At 41.0% G+C, this 16,075-nt stretch overlaps 1 long non-coding RNA gene across 1 annotated transcript; it reads left to right on the forward strand.

Moving 5' to 3' along the window:
• The first annotated feature begins 491 nt into the window (after positions 1 to 491).
• On the forward strand, positions 492 to 15,225 carry LOC111924324 (uncharacterized). The gene is made up of 4 exons (XR_015277163.1): positions 492 to 2,122; positions 7,890 to 8,071; positions 9,772 to 9,927; positions 14,992 to 15,225. It is a non-coding gene; the product is annotated as an uncharacterized LOC111924324 (long non-coding RNA).
• Positions 15,226 to 16,075: the final 850 nt, after the last annotated feature.

Here is a 16,075-nt window from a genome sequence, read left to right on the forward strand (position 1 = left end):
AATTATGTCTACATAATGCTTTGTACTTTCCAGCAGATTTTGAAGTGCCACAGAAAAACCTGGGTGGTGGATTTTCAATTATTTACAAAAATCCAATTTGTCCAGAGTTTTTATTCCTGGTTCTAAACTATGTACTACTAGCTTGATATGAGTGCTGTATCACTAATTTTAGTGGAGTTGTACCAACCGGTGGAAACAGATGGAGTGAAGAATGCAGTTAGCAGCTGTATCAACTCCCAACAGCAGGTCAAATGCATCTGAGCAGCCAAAAGTACAAGAAAAAAAGGGACATCAGAAGAATAAATGTTAGAAACATAAAATTTCCATAATTCAGACTTGATAGCATTGAGATTCTTCATTAGGGACAGTAAAAAAGACAAATAAACAGGGAAGGAGAAAGACAAGCTACTTACAAGTGGTGTAACAGTGGAGTAATAAATACTTCTACAGTCACTCTTGGATGCTCAGTGAAGAGATTGCTGCTTTGCATTTCTGTAACTCCTTTGGTAGTGCCTGTGAAACCTCTACTGTGCCACAGGACCCTACAGAGCATTGTCCAAAGATGGGACAGAAGACCATCTATTTTTCTCCAAGCCAGCTTACTAGTAACTTATATATCCTTTTAATAAACTCTTTGAAGATGCTGCGAAGATTTGTATGAATGCAGTGTATGGCAGATTTCCTTTTCTTTTTTTCTTTCTTTTTCCTTCTTGTGCTCATTCTGGGGATGTGATCTCAGGGTAAAATACTGAGCTATCTGTGGGTCACAGACAACTTATTGAACCCTGTGTTTTGAGTAACTCTTTTTTAGTAGGTGAAGTGAATGATGCTGGCTAGGATTAGTGTTCAGCAGTTTGTCTCTGTCATGGTTTTAAACCAATAACTAAGAAAATTACTTATTTCTTGCTGTGAGATATGGATTAGAACAAGAGCAAAACAGGCATAAAACTTAAAAGGGAAAAAAAAGAAAGTTTTTTGACAAACCACAATAATAAGAACACCAGAATGAACTTCCAGAAAAACCTTTCCATCCCCTATCTACCCACTATTCTCTTGTTCACATGACAAACGAGACAAAAACTCTGGGACTTTGATGGTTAAAACAGTCCCAATTCTTGCTACAGTCTTTTCACCAGTCTTTGTAGAGAAACAGAAGTTTCTTCTTGTTAATTTATGGAGTTTCTTGCAAGAAAACTATTTTTGTTATAGTTTTCCATTGCCCTAATGTTAGCTGCTCAGAGCTGCTATTATTAGAGTTCACTCCTCCCATTTTCACATCACTCTGAAGTGTGTATGGGCCATGAGTCTAGAGATAGCATTTTTAAGGAGAAGTTATTCAAAGGCAAAAAAGTCTTCTTCATCTGTTTCTGTGAGCTTCACTAGAAAACAGTTTTCTCATTGCCTCTCAAGGCTTCAAATCTCCCAGCACTTCATTATACCATAATTACTCTACTTTTTACTCAAATTTACACTTTGAACACTTTATTCCTCTCTAGATCCTGTATCATGAATTAAAGGAGTTCTTTTCAGGACTTCATTGTCCATCTCCATAGTTTTAACAGGGAGATATTTCAGCTTAATTAAAGCATCTTCTTAATTCTCTACCTTTCCTGAAGCTTCTTTTCTTTCCTGTCACTGGTAGTTTATAAAGTCTCTTTTCATGTTGATCTCTCTCTCTCTCTCTCTCTGGATAAAAAGATTAATCCACAAGTCTCATCTGGGTAATGAAAAGGTTAAAATCTTGCCCAGGCTTTTGTAGATGGTTCGGAGATCTCTGCCGAACAGGAGCTGGAGCTGTCTGCGACGGAAGGTTCCTCATAGCTGCTCTGGAGAGTGTGGCTGTCTCCGCTTGCTGTCTTGAGCTTCTCTCTCTCTTCACTCGGCATTTTCCAGTGAATTCAGCTACAGCAAAACCTGCAGCTGAGCCAGAGATCGGCTCGGCCCGGGCCCGAGGAAAACCTTCCCCAGGCCCCCCCATCTCCCGGCCGGGAGACGGAGCAGGCCCAACTCCATCCCCGCCTGGCTGCATGGCCTGGGCAGGGAACGGGAGGCCTGGAGCTCCGCCACCCTTCACAGCCAGGAAACAAAGAGGACCCAGAGAGCTCTGCTTTTACACTTTAAGGTAGGGTTCACAAGTTGATCTTACTTTTCAATGGCCTAAACTGCTGTCAATTCTCAGCAATGACCGATAATTGGTCAGGAGAAAAGGCTCTAAGCAGTTCCCAGCAACTCCAACTCCCTTAAAGGTAAAGTAACTCCATGACAGTCTCCTTGCTGTATATTGGTCCAGACATTTTCTTTCCTAGTGTGAAGTGCACTTGCAGCAGATACTTGGAGGAAGTCATGCCTAACTGGAAGTGCATGGATAGTCCACTTGGTTTCAGTTACTATGTTTAGTAATGATCATGTGCTTAAATGTCTTGCTGAATCTGAGGAGGTATTGGGCTGATACTGCTGTAGATTGCGACTTTCTGGCAACAGGGAAGAGTAGAAAACAAGACTGCCTAGGATGACATCAAGTCATCCTTGGTGGCTGCAGCATAGGATGGAGATGGTTCATCTTGTCCTCTCAATCCACATGACATGAGCACAGCCATTTCCTGATGGAATTTCCAAGTTCCTTGTGTGAAATGAGTCTGCTGATGTGGTTTGTGCATCATGCACCCAAGTACCCACAATTAGACCAAGGTAACCAAAACCACTGAACTTTGCTGTCCTTGCCCTCATGAAGAGTGATGTCTTTCTCTTTGTGCCCCTGCTGAGATGTGGGCAGAGTCACAGTTCAGGGGGTGCACTGAGGATAGAGTGGGAAGAGGAATGAGGTTTCAGCAGTGTTGCACTGTTGTAAGCCCCACTGCCTTTCAGGGAAGGCCTTGGGACAGCTGATATCTGCCATGGTAAATGCTGGCAGGCAGTGATTTCCACCAAGTCCTGTGTTTCTTGCCTCAGCAGGAGTTTTCTTAGTCATAATCCATTTCCTGGTTTTGGCCTGGACTAGACACATTTCCCAACTCACATCCCTTATTTCATTTTCAGGAGACGGCCAGAATGATATTCTCTTCTCAACTCTATCCACTTGCATATCCCTAGATTAGCTGGTGGACTTTTTAGGACTGAACAGGTCTCACTGGATTTGGAAGCATGGTTAGTTCTGTCTAGTCAGAAAGTCATATGTCTACTCAGACATCCAAACAAGGGCATGAGAAGTTTAGGCCTCTCTTTCTCTTTTCCTGCTTTGAAAACAGTGGCTCATGTTGGGAAAGTTTTAGGTGAGCTGTGGGTATAAAATGTTTTACAAACCATACCCATAAACTGGTTTGAGCCAAAGGTTCCTCTGGAAGCCAGAGGGTGGTGGCTGATGTTGCCAGCAATGCTGCCAGGCCTTGCCAGCTGCCATGGAGTTCTGTAATCTGGATGCCTCTTGACTGAAAACTGGATGAGGAGCTATGCATGAAAGATACATCTCTTTCCTGGGAAAGGGCAGCTTAGTGCTTGCACATCAAGCACAAGAGCAGCAAGCTTGCTGGGGTTTGTTTTCCTTCTCTCCTCCTTTTTAAAAAGGAAATTGTGAGTCACAGTCCCAAAAATCTGTAGCATAACACCACCGATGGCTGGATCAACAAACAGGCGAGCAGAAGGCTATGTGGAGCGGGGCTGGGCTGGCAGCCAACTGCCCTTGCCTGAACAAATGCAGCCAGTGGAACTTTGTCATCCAACCTCTTTGGATGCCAAATGTATTCACTTGGTAAATGAGGCAGCTGGGTTGTTACTTTTCAGGAAATGGCACAGGAAGGAGTTTCCTACAGTAGGTGAGAGGCAGAGAAGCTGTCATGGGCAAATATACTGCAGCCCTATGCTGAAGTCCAGCTTGCCAGAGATTTTACTTTACCCCATACATTCCACTACTGCTCAGATGTTTCTCCAGCTTGACCTGCTCTTTTCTTGCTCTCTGAGCAAGCTGCTTGCCAAGATTTTCTCAAGACTGCTCTCAGACAACAAATCAGTTTTTTCTCTTACACAAAGTCTTTCTCACCCTTAGAAAGCCTTTTATGTCATAAATGCAGCTTCCCACTGACACCACACTTCAAGAAAAGACACAGAAAAATGAAGTCAGGAGATAACACACAGTGTAGTATAATGAGGGCACCAGCTTGGAGACATATATGCTTTTTTCAAAAAATGTGAGATAAATTCTGTTCCATAAAAGTGACAAGAAGACAATTTAAAGAGAAGGAAAGACAGTTCCAGCATGAGTCACTGCTCTATAAGTTCTCTAAACTACAGAAAAAAAAAGCGGCATAACCTCTTGGCAGCACACAGCTTAGTAAGCAGCCTACAGCACAAGCTGGGAAACAAGTCACCCATCTTTGGTTTAGAGCAAGCACTAATACATCAGACAGGATATGCCAGCTACAGAGAACACCCATCCCATCCCATCCCATCCCATCCCATCCCATCCCATCCCATCCCATCCCATCCCATCCCATCCCATCCCATCCCACTGTACCAAAATTTGCTGTCTCCTCTGCCATGTTAGTCTGGGTTTTAGCCTAGCTTTCTCATGATCTGGAACACCTCATGGGAGCTAGCCCATCTTTGTTTGACATGAAATGTGCACAAGCCCAGCAACAATTCATGAGTCTAAACGAAGGCCCAGTGAGTGCCCTACTCATGGAATTCTACTTCATCTTTAGACCTTTATCCCTCAGCACTCAAAGAAGGTTTCAAAAACACTATACTGAAAAGAATCTCCGATCTGATGTATTAAGGTCTCTGGTGAATTTGCTTTTCCTCAGATACTTTAGTTACAGAGAAGAAGTGCCATGTTTGCAGTTTTAATTTTGGATGGCCAATGGCAGGATTGTGAAAAAATATTTCTGACACATATATTTGCACGATGAAAGCATCTAATTCAGCCAAAAGAAGCAGGGAAACCACTCCTTTGTACAGCTTTGTACTTTTTTCTTTTTTCGTGTTGAAGTGACAAAACACATAATAAGTTACATCTGACTTGGTGAAACTTTGCATGTACAAGAGTTGGCTGGGAAATGCACTTTATCTGAACTTTGTGGCTAATGGCCAAGCTAAATAAACCCAATTAATATTAATTTCCCTTACCCCTTCCATCCTTTCCCTGGTAAATAGAACCACCTCTGGGATTTCTAATGGTAAGTTACCCTTGCAGCATCTGGTTTAACTTGGCTACTATATCGACAAGATGTTTTTCTGCTTTGAGTCTATTCTCTCTTTTTTTGTAAACTTATAAAACTTCAGAATCCTTACTGCATCCCTGTGACTTTTCTTTTGTAAGAGTATTTTGGTCTCTTCCAGTTCATGCCTAGGCATAAAAGCAATCTAATCTAGCTTGGGAGATGTGTCTTAAACTGTAAATATTGTTATATTTAAGAGCCTTGGGGTGGTGTGTGACTTGAATGGATATGAAGATATTTAGCAAATATATCCATGTTCTAAAGTAGAAAGAATAATTTATTACCCATGCAACACAAAAAAATTAAGCCACACTGTAGCCATGCCTCAGCATTAGCTCTGCTACTCTTCCAAGTGTGTTCTTAAGAAAGAGAATTCTAACTGTAGTGGATTTTATGGGAAGATGTTTTATAGGATGGGTGCTATGAAGATGAGCTGGAGTTGTATTTATTATATTCTGTGCAAAGTTCATTACCATAACAGTTGAACAAAAAATCACAGATGTGAACTCTGAGTGCTATCCCCATTTTTCTCACAGAAATGTTGTACCCTGAGACTCCAGACTCTTTTGTCTCTGTGTGCCAGGAGCTGGACCTGGCTTGCCTGATTTGGAAAGCAGCTTGTGCATTAGCAAATGTGCCTTCAGGATGGAGTTAGCATTTTAGTAATGCTTCAGGTCTGGCTGAGGTTGGGAACCATGGGGCTTCCAGTGCCTATGACATCCACCTCTGGGGCCACTTTGCCAGAGTTGTTCAGTCTGTTGCCACAGCTGGGGCCGGGGTACAATGCGAAAGAGAATATTGTTGATGTTAATGCAAGAAGTTAATGAAACACTCTTGATGTTAATGAAAGAAAAGGAAGATGAAGGGGCAAAGCTGACGAAAGAGAAGAGAGAAGAAATGCGTTCAGAAACTTCAGAACCTTGTTGATTTGTGTGACCTGGGGAGCCAAGATATACAGACACGCTGTGACAGGCATGTACCAGCACACTGATGTGCTCTGAATAAACTGAGTTCCCATTGGGACACGGGAATGGTTGCAAGGTCACACCGAAGTCTGCCCCGTCTGGTGGTCTGCCTCTGAGCATGGCCAAGAGCCATGTGTGAGGACAGGGCAGACACAGCACAGTCCTCTGGAGAGCTCTGCCAGCACCCCACAGTCTGCACAGACCGCTGTCTGCAGATGAAACAAGATGAAACTTTTTTCCCTCTGTATGTAGCTGATTTTTCTAGCCTGTTAGTTGGTGGAAATGGCTTATACCAGACTGTGTCTGATCAGAGGTCTCTTCTTAAGGGGAGACACTGGTAACTTTGTTTAGCCTTGCTGTAAGTGGTTGAAATAACAAACCCAGCAAAGCCACAAACCCACTTCATGTGCCAAAGCCCTGTGGTAAAACGACTGCAGAGCTTTAAAAATGCAACACAGAAAATGGAAAGCTTCTTCCACATACAGAGCACTCCCTTAAGCCATTGACTGCTTTGGATCGAGTTAGAGATACATTTCATGCATAAAAGGGAGAACTAGATTGCTGTAGAGGATGCCTGTATTTTCCGTGGAGGGAATTTATACTCTATCTAATAGCTGTGAAATGAAATCCTTTTGCAAACCACCCTGTCCAAACACTGAAGGGCTTTTTTTTTTTTGCAAAAGGACAGAGCATCTGCAGAAGCTGTCAAGAATTGATATACTTTTGCCTCAAGTCAAAGAGTAATGTATTGACTCTCAATGTGATTAGGATGGACTTTTGCCCAGAACAGAAAAATTGGTTCTGAATGAAAATTGCTCTTCAGAAGTAGCTCTTTCTTAATGATGCTATTATTATTTTATTTTAATGTAATTAGGGTTATGTTCTTAGATCATAATTGTCATTGTTATACTTCCCTTAAGTCAGCATAGCATTACATTTAGTGGTCTTAGTAATGATGCAAAAGGGTTGTGAATCTCACCTGCCATGGATAGAGCCTTCTGTTTCTACATAATTTGGTTGTGCTTGGAAGAGAAATTGTCCTTGAGGTGCCTCCGAAAGGTACTGTCTTGATCATAGTAATTACCTGAGATTGAAAAACCATCTGTTTAAAATCAGGTCTTCTTACATGCTTTATGTGCCGTCTTTAAAACACAGTATTCCTTTACCCCCCTGAAAAATTAGAACAACTGACCTGCTTAAGCATTTTTCTAGTCATATTATTTAACAAATTGTTTTTTAATAGCTGCATTGGGCAATGAACTATTTCAGCTGAGCCTATGGTGACCATTTTCCTGCAGCACTGGGATGTTGGATAATGGTTCTCTCTGTTCCAAGGAACTTGGGAGCTGAGGAGGGGTTCACCAGACAGGCCCAGAGGGTACACTGCTAGGTGTATTTTAATGTCTTGAAGGCGAGCAGCATAGCAGGATGCTGTGGAAAAGTTGACCTTCCTGTCTTGAGAAATAAAGATGCCATAAGTGATAAAAGAAAACCCCCTCTGTGTTCCCTCTCCCTCTCTAGTAATATACTAATGCTGCAAGAAACAGCCTAGCCTTCAATTTAATTTCAGTCACTCATGCATTTTTTACCCATGACATCACCCTGAAGTGATTAGGAAATTATATCCAGGATGTGAACTCAAGCAGAAGCTTATGGACTTTTCACTGTGTCACAAAGAACAAGAAATGAGGTGGCTCCTGCTGTTTTTCAACAGGTCTCCCAGTGGGTATTTGTGTCCCATGCTGCACTTGGGCTAATCATCTTTCAAGTCACTCCACATCAGATGAAGTGGAAAGGAGACCCCAGACAGTGTGTACGGGTCAGTCTGGCTGGGGAAGCAAGCAAAGGGATGATATGTCTGAGTGACCAGATCAGTGAAGTGCCACAGCAAGCCAGGTGAGCAAAGATCAGTGATGATCTGCAATACAATCACCTTCGATATAACTCCACCATGACCTCTGCCTTCAAAAATTTGCCTATTAACTTTGTACCAAAGTAAAAGAAAATCAAAAGCCGTGTTAATTTCCGTTGAGGAATAAGATCAGGGAAAAAAAAATCTGAATTCTCACACTTTTCTGCTGTGATAACATCTGTACCTCCCACAATGTGTTTGGAGATAGCGTGACTCTGTCAGCAGAAGATGATGCTAGCCACTTTGAGAAATGCCTGGTCAGGTTTCTATCATAACTCACTGTCTTGTAAATATGTTTAATTTCTGTTTTAGCAGAGACTGTCTTCTAGCAGAAATACAGAGATTTGTGCATTTATCCTTCATAGAAATCATAACGCTTCTGGAGCTTACAGACAGGCGTTACAAATACCTCCCTCCAAGCCTCACTCTCGGCGAAGTTCATTGTCATCTGGCAGCAGAAGACATCAATCACTACTCAGAAGCACAGGCTAATGTTTCTAAGCCAGGCAGGGCTTGTATCTGCTTCCCAAATAGCTTACCCTATCAGTTCTTTTTATTGAGATTGATTCCCCATATTTTGCTAGTTTGAGGATATAGTCCATTTATATTTATCTTGTATTGTACAGCTAATAATCGACATTGTTACTGTACTTATTTTATGAGCCAATTTCTTTGTACCCAAGGGTGTTTTTATTACTCCCCTTTTGGCCTTTCCTTCAGAGCACTGAAAGTATACAGTGAAGGGGGAAGAAGTGTTGTACAGGCTTTGTAATAAAATACATGGTTTGATAATTATTTCTTTCTTTGTATCACGCTCCCGCTTTCTTTTTCTCTAGCTCTGCCTAGAACACTGACCATCTATGCAAGTCAAGAGGCAGCTTCAGTGTAATTTCACATTCTCCATATCCTCTTTAAAATAAAGAATAGCCAAGATGCTGTGTCCCACTGATATTTGGTGACAGGGACATTGCAAAGAGTATTATGAGGGAGCAAAGCTAGCCACTGCAGCCACTTTCAGCCTGCTGAGGAAATTTCCTATGCTACAAATATTTCCCCAGGAAAAGAGACTGCTGGTGGCAATGGAAAACTTGATGGGGACAGACTAGAAGATGCTCTATTTTTTATTCTCTGCATTCAATTTAGCATCACTTTATGCCTGCAAAACATGATATCTGAAATTCTGGGTTAATAATAAGCTATCAGAAAACTTAATGACTTTTCTGTCAGGCTGAATCTTGCATAGATACATATGAGCATTTGTACCTTCAACTTGTTATGGAAGATGACATATTTACAGAAGGAAATTTTCATCCAGAAAATTAGGAACCGAACATGAGGCAAAATGGCATAAAGTTGGTGTCTCATTTCATTTTTGACAGTGAGTCTGTAAGCTGATGACATCCATACTGCTAGGATTACTCTGAAGTTGTCTTTAAGCACATGATCCAGTGGAGACTGACAAATACCTTCATTATTGCCAATTAGTGCAGAATAGTATGAAAGATGAGGCAATTGCCAGGGCCTGGAGGCTCCTCTAGCAAGTGAATTGATGGTGTCAGTCAGAAGAAACTCCAGATTTCAGAGCCAGGAGGGGCCACTACATCACTGAGTCTGACTTCTTGAGTAACACAGCCATTACTTTTACTCTGTTACTTGTATCTTCATAATATCTCGCTTCTCACAGATGGATGATTAGGCAAGATAATGGGAAAACAAAGGGAAGCAGATCTGTCTTCAAAGATACAAAACAACTACAGCCTTGGTACCCTGACACAGGAGCACATTGACACTTGCTGATGCCCTTCTATCAGCCTCACAGTCTGGTGGAGCAGCCCAGCAGGTAACTCTGTCTAGGTCTCTAATTCTCAAACAGACACTGTCAGTCTGGAGTGAAAATATCCTGTCTGAGGAGTATTGAAATCCTGTCAGTGCTGAAGTGTTGGTATGTCTGTCAGCACTGGCATTTTGGAGACAGCATCCCCTGGATGTAAAATTGGTCCTAGCCTGGGAGCAGGACCTCAGAGAAAGTTCCCTCTGTAGCTTGGACCTGTATTTGTACTGTGAATAGATTCTTATTGCTATTTATATAAGAAAATAGAATTTCTTGAGAATAATATTTTTATGGATCCTTATATTCTGTAGAATTTGAGACAAGCAGTAATTGTCACAGATGTCCTTCACAGAACGTCTCAGCCTCTTGAACCACTGTGGGTATCTGAGGGGCAGCACTGTACAGCAGTGTCCCGAGGGTGGAGCTGGGAAAACAACCCTCAGCTACATGTTTTGTTGTTAGTGGCGACTCCACAGCCTTCTGCTACACAGCCAAAATATGAGGCAGGCAAGGAGGGAGCCTCATAGCTTTCTAGGGACATTTTGAGTCTGCACAGATCAAAGAGGAACTGCAGGACTTTTGGATACAAACTTTTGTCCTCTGGATTAGCTTGATGAGATTGGACATTTTCTTTTTCATCTCATGATGATCTATTCTGGGAAATTTTGACTCTTTTTGTCTTTCCAGTAAATGATTGTCTTTAATGAGATTTCATCTGGAGTCACTAACCCCTTAGATAAAGCCACAAAATCCAACTAAATTAAATTTTAAACATAACCATTTCTTTCCTTAACACATTTGTTTTTATCAGTTTATACATTTTTTCAACTAATATTTCTTAGATAAAAACCTAAAAGTAGCTTTAATGAGAGCAACAGAGCACTTCTTAAAGTGACAAAAATAAGTATTTTCCTTCCTTCTGGGAAAATATTTTTTTCATAATGTGATTTTAAATTACAAAATTTCTTTATTGGCTTTAAATTACTCTGCAATAAACAGTACATAATCTATATTCTCACCTAAAAGGAGGCTTTCTATTTTAATTCTTAAAATCTGGTGGGTTTTTTTTCCAAAGGTATAGTAAGAAGAAAGGAATGTCTTAGAGTATCTGAGTCAGACAATGCTGATGGGAGAGATCCCTCTTTCAGTGGCTTTATAAAACACAACATTTCTCACCTGCAGCTCAGGCACAGGCTATAAATCCAAGGTGGTGGAACTACACACCTCCCAGGGGAATCACACTCTTTCCATTAGTATCCTGCTATAAAATCAGTAAGTTTTTCCCTGTGAGTTTTGCTGTGTGTAGGTAACCACATGACCAGCTGACAAGAGGACATGGTGAGCTCGGCTAGTTTGTTGGAGCACAGATACCCAGGCCCATTTGAAATGCCCTGGGCAAAGGGGGATGTCCCCACAGCGCTGGCAGATATGGCACAGGACTTGAGGAAGAACTGTGACCTTCTTGAGGATAGGTTGGATACCCCAGCATGTCTCAAGTGAAAAAAGTTGTTCACATTGATGCGATGTACTGCCATTTGCACAAAACCTAAAGCCATCCCTGTCCTCTCTCTCTACACTCGGCCACAGTCCCACGAGGCTACAGAACGCCTTGGAAATGAAGACAATAATAGCAGAGTTCATCAGCTCCAGCTCATGATGGCATTTCTAACATCTGCACCTATAACTGCAAGTGACTAGTGACAAGGAGACAACGGCTAAGCATAATATCAACATTTTGTTAACCGTGTTTGCAAAAGCAAGCAGCCCCCTTCACCCCTTGCCCTCACTGCTGGAGCAGGAACTCCCCAGCGGAGGAGCAGCCTGCGTGGAGTGGGGAAATGGCCTCACCATGGGGGGATCAGGGCATCAGACTGCAGCTCCCCGAGGGCAGCCCGGGGTCAGGCACGGCCTCCCGGGCTCCCACTGCCTGTGCGGTGGCCTCGGCACACACTGCTCAGGAGTGCTGAGCTCCGCAAATTCCCCCTTCCTGCCCTGACACCCCCTGCTCGTGTCTGCACTGAGCGGTGTGCTCTGCCACAGGCTATCCGTGCTGCTTCTGAGAGAGGGATCTTCTGGTGCTGTAGCTGCGTGCAGGAAATGTGATGCTTGGATGGAGCTATTCATGCCGTGCTCTCCCAAAGACACCGAGCTATTGTGATTATGTTGCCCTAGCAGGAACTTTTTTGTTTTTTAATGTCTTCCCAGGAGAAATTTGGTGTCCTCTCACTTGTCCTATGCAGGGGGATTTCACAAACTTTCATTCTAGCCTACCCATGACCATGGCAAGAACAGCTGTCTCAAAAGATGGTGATGCAGGGTAATGTTGATTTCTCAGTCTGCTAGAGGGTGAACCTTCAAAATCCAGTGCCAGAAGAGATATCCTTGCCTTGGCATCAATTGATCAGGCAGGAGAGGATGCAGCCATGACAGGGGAGATGCTGTGCAGCTATTTAACTGCTTCACATGATGATGGAGCATGCTGGTCGTGTTCTTTATCCTGCCTTTCTCTTGGATAGACCACATTTGTGTGCGTACAGATGCACATTGGCTGAGTACGTAAGGGGATGTGAAGAGAAGATGAACTAGCATAAAACAGGAGTAATGGGAAAGTATTAAAACTCACTAATACTGTTCTTAAATTTCTTCAGTTACAGTTTACACTTTCACATTTCCTAGTCAGTCAAATTTCTGTGGTAATTAATGCACTAAAAAACATTTGGGGTTGATGCAGTGCTGTGATTTTAGCCTTAATGCCTAGTCTTGGTTTATCTGACTACTTGTCTGGGGTCTTGTGAATCTCTGTAGCAGATTGATGCCTCTTCAAAGCCATCTGGAAGAAGATCTACCCACTCTTTTTTTTCCCCTGCTCTTTTAATTGGGACTGCTGGCTGGCCCTGTGTATCAGAGCAGTACAAAGGCTGAGAAAACAGAGGTCTTACACTAAGCCATTCCAAAGGGCAGCAGGAGACGTCATCCATTTTGTGCATAGATATGTTTAGATAGATGTGGTAAGCCATGAGAAGTGGATGCCTTGACAGGTTACTTTTCAAAGACTGCTGATTTGCAATGACCTCTGACTGCTCTGAAAACAGCTGAATTCTGCAGACTCTGGTAATCTGAGATAGAAGCTGTTTTGAAGTCGGCTGGGTGTAAAGAGTCTATTGCTGCCCTGGGTCTCTCAATACCACAAGGAAAAGTAGAGCAGGGGGAAAAAAGGATGCTATAGCTGGAAACTCCCTTGTCTGATTTTGTATAGGACAGCTTGCGCTGTTTGCAGGACAGCACCTGGATGAAAATCATGCACTTTTATGCTCAGAAGCTGTCAGTCCCCCCAAAGCCAGCCATTGACTGAAATGTGTGTAAAAATAACTTGTTCCTCACTACATTATGCTTCCCTGTGCTCCTGTGTGGGAGCCTCATATAAATGTATTTCAAATGCACAGCATGTTATATACCATGTTGTGGTCTCAGTTATATAAAATATAGACTGTATAGGGAAAGGTAGGAACACCATTCTTTTCTCTCACACTTTGTTATGGATTAAAATTATCAAGTTAGCATAATTCTTCCCAACCTGTACTGGGGTCTGATACCTTTCTATCAGACACTTAGAAGTTTGAAGTTCCATGTTTTAGGAAGTTAAAGTAGCCAGGTATTTATGCTAATTTTCTTTTGGTATCTCTAACTCATCTGATTTAATAATAGCCTCACATGTATTTTTAAGCTTGAAGAATATTATTTCTAGGGCTAATACAGCATTTTTTGGTGCTGAATCATTAACGACAGTAGACATCACTGTAGTTTTAAATGAGTGAGCTTTACTTAGCACTTATAATGTCTTTTGTGAGAGTGGCTGATTTCCTTCTCCATTTCTAAACCTTACTTTTTAAAAAAAAAAACCCAAACCAAACCAAAAAACAAAACAAACAAAACAAAAAATCAGAGAAGTCAAATGTCCTTTTAACTTCCAGCAATCGGAAGGCAAATGAAAAAAATGGATAATTATTTATGGAGCAGTTTTATGATTTTTAAAGCCATCTCATAAGTTTGATTTTCATAATAGTGCATTCTGCTTGATTTGGATTGTCACTTTCTCTGTATTTTAATTTTATATGTTAATAGTTTTACAGAAATATGCTCATTGCCTAAAAGCACCAGAGAAAATTGCTAACAAAACACCACAACTGGGTCCGAGATGATATAAGCTGCCCTTTACAAACAGGAAAAATTCATCTCTGCAATTGTCTCTGGTATAAAAGATCTCCTTCAGGCCCAAACACTTTCTGTTCACATGCAGATACCAACTGCAGCAAGTCAATACAATCCCATTCACTTTTTCAGCTATTCTGAGCTTTGATTCTGGCATATATAATCTACATTTTATAATACAGATATGTATTTTCTTTTACCATAAGAGTAATTCTTAGCCATGTTTCCACAATTCTTTGATCTTGACTTAAGATGACAGGATTGAATCTAAGATCCTGGTTAAGCATATTGTTAACATTTTGCTCTCTTTTTAATACAGAAATTATATCAGTATTAGATTTTAAACTCAATGGAAACCTGTGTTTAGTAATTAAATCACTACATGGGAAATTTTGTTTGGTTTATAAATGTTCACAGTAATTTAGTTTTTCAGTTCTGTTTTTTTACACCTTAAATACAGATCCAATTTAAGCATTCTGTACATTTATTGAGAATTTAGTTCAATGATGTGAGTGGATTTACAGTTGAACTGCCAAAGTCCTTTATATAAATATGTGCATAAATACATAGACTATATCCCAGGGGAGGAAAAAAAAAAAAAAAGCTTTATTCAGAATAAAAATCACTTTCATCCTGGTTTTACACTAAAATTTAATTGTATAATTGTTGAAAAACCAAATAAATTCATTACTGACCTTTTAAGGGTGATTTCTAAGCATATGGGGATCATCTACATTTTGAAAGCAGTTGTTTTTATGACCTGAAGAGCATACATGAAACACTGGGATTTGAGCTGCTTTCTGTAGAAAAAAAGGAAAAAAGTGCTCCTTCTGGCTTATAAAATATTTCTTTTTTTTCTTGCAGTGATATATCATATTATAAAAGTATCATCAACATATAATGGTCACATTCTCCAGTGCATAACAAACATACGTGCTTGTTAAGTGCCGACTGAACGAACATTCAGTACCTCCAGAGCCATGATGTTCCACAGAAAGAAACATATGGAGATAGGCAGGACTTGTTAATTTGTTCTCAAAAGGATACAGATAAAAGCAGATGCTAAGGGGAAATAAATTACACTTTTTTTGTACATTTTCTTCTGTAGTTTTTCATTTTTTCTTCTGACCCGCCTAGCTGACACAGAATTTCCTTTGCGACATTATTTATTGCCAGCCACGTTGCTAGGCTGCCTGGGAGGGCAAAATGGAAAACTTTGTGAAGAGTACTTGGAGAGTGCTTTTTTAAAGCAGATGATTTGTGGGCAAGTCTTGGAGAGCTGGGGGTGTATTTTAGGTATTTTAGCTGTCCTGTAGCAGGCTTTTACACAGTGAATGAAAGACTCTGCAAAATGTTGCTTATATGTATGTATTTGATATGATGTATTTGAGTTTCTCACCAGTATGTAGGCTGTACTCTTCTCAGCATAAAGTTTAGTTAGACCTTCTGTTTCTCCACTTGGAGGCTGTATAAATGTTGGAGAGTTATATTTTGGAGAATGTATGTTAATTTTGGGTTTCCCTCTTCTAGGATTTTAATTATTAGAGAGCAACAACACTACTCTTCAGAAAATTAGATTTTTATGAAGTGCCTCAAGCCACACGCCAAAATGTTGGAGGCATCAGAAACCATTAGTCACTTCTGAAACTTTTAGGGCTTGAATGACTGGCCTAGCATGTCCTTTGCCTTTTTTGAAAGGTTTTAATGGGAAATTTGCTTAATCTGGACCTTGTATAAAACAACAGCCACCAAAGATCCTCAAAACTCCTAAAATACATTCAGAACTCCTAAAAGCAAACAAGTCAGGTCATGAGCACACCTATATGCCAAGTGTATACATGTATTAAATGTATTTCTGTATTGTGTGGACTTGTTTGCATAGAGGGACACATGGAGGAGGAGCAGCTACGAGATCTATGATATCCCATGGATGAATGCAAGGAGCCAG

Source organism: Cyanistes caeruleus, chromosome 1 (assembly GCF_971803275.1).
Source record: "Cyanistes caeruleus chromosome 1, bCyaCae1.hap1.1, whole genome shotgun sequence".
Taxonomy (NCBI): Eukaryota; Metazoa; Chordata; class Aves; order Passeriformes; family Paridae; genus Cyanistes; species Cyanistes caeruleus.